This window comes from Primulina tabacum, chromosome 13, assembly GCF_025594145.1.
Source record: "Primulina tabacum isolate GXHZ01 chromosome 13, ASM2559414v2, whole genome shotgun sequence".
Lineage (NCBI taxonomy): Eukaryota > Viridiplantae > Streptophyta > Magnoliopsida > Lamiales > Gesneriaceae > Primulina > Primulina tabacum.
In genome coordinates, this window is record NC_134562.1 from 31,733,073 (window position 1) to 31,733,699 (window position 627).

The window sequence follows — 627 nt, forward strand, 5'->3', positions numbered from 1 at the left end:
TCATTTTGCATCCCCCACTGACAAATCCTAATCGTCTACCACTATCTTTAACTTTGGCATCGTTGAGAGTGGGGACTAACTGCCTTTCGAGGGCAGCCATTTCATCATCATCGACACCAGCTTTCTTTAGTACGTCCTTTGCTCATCAAGGGTCTGCATTTGATCCTTTTGCATCAAATACTCTGGAAGGATATAATGTGTCTGAAATGGGAACTAGAAGAATTAGGGATATGGCTCGAAAAAAATTTATGAGGCGCAGAGAAACAAAAAAAACTGAAAAATAATAGCCATCTTAGCATAACTTCTACCTGGCTATAGCTTGCAGAAACACTTCTTTTAACTCGGAGCATCTCTCGGAAAGTATCTTCATTTCCATGCTGCACTTCAAACTCGTGCCACTTATTCCAGAAGTCAGGGTCAGATCTAGGGTCAGCAAACTGTGAAGCATGTTTATATAATGCACGACTGCGGTCAATTTCTCCGAGGCTTCTCTCAAGCTCCGCATACTTCGAACACATGACCTTGACATCTTTGTCAGGGAGGCAAGATTCTATATTGCTTGTTATAAATACTCTCGCGTTTCGGTACACCAAATATTTCAGCAGCAGGGCTATGTTATTTCATACA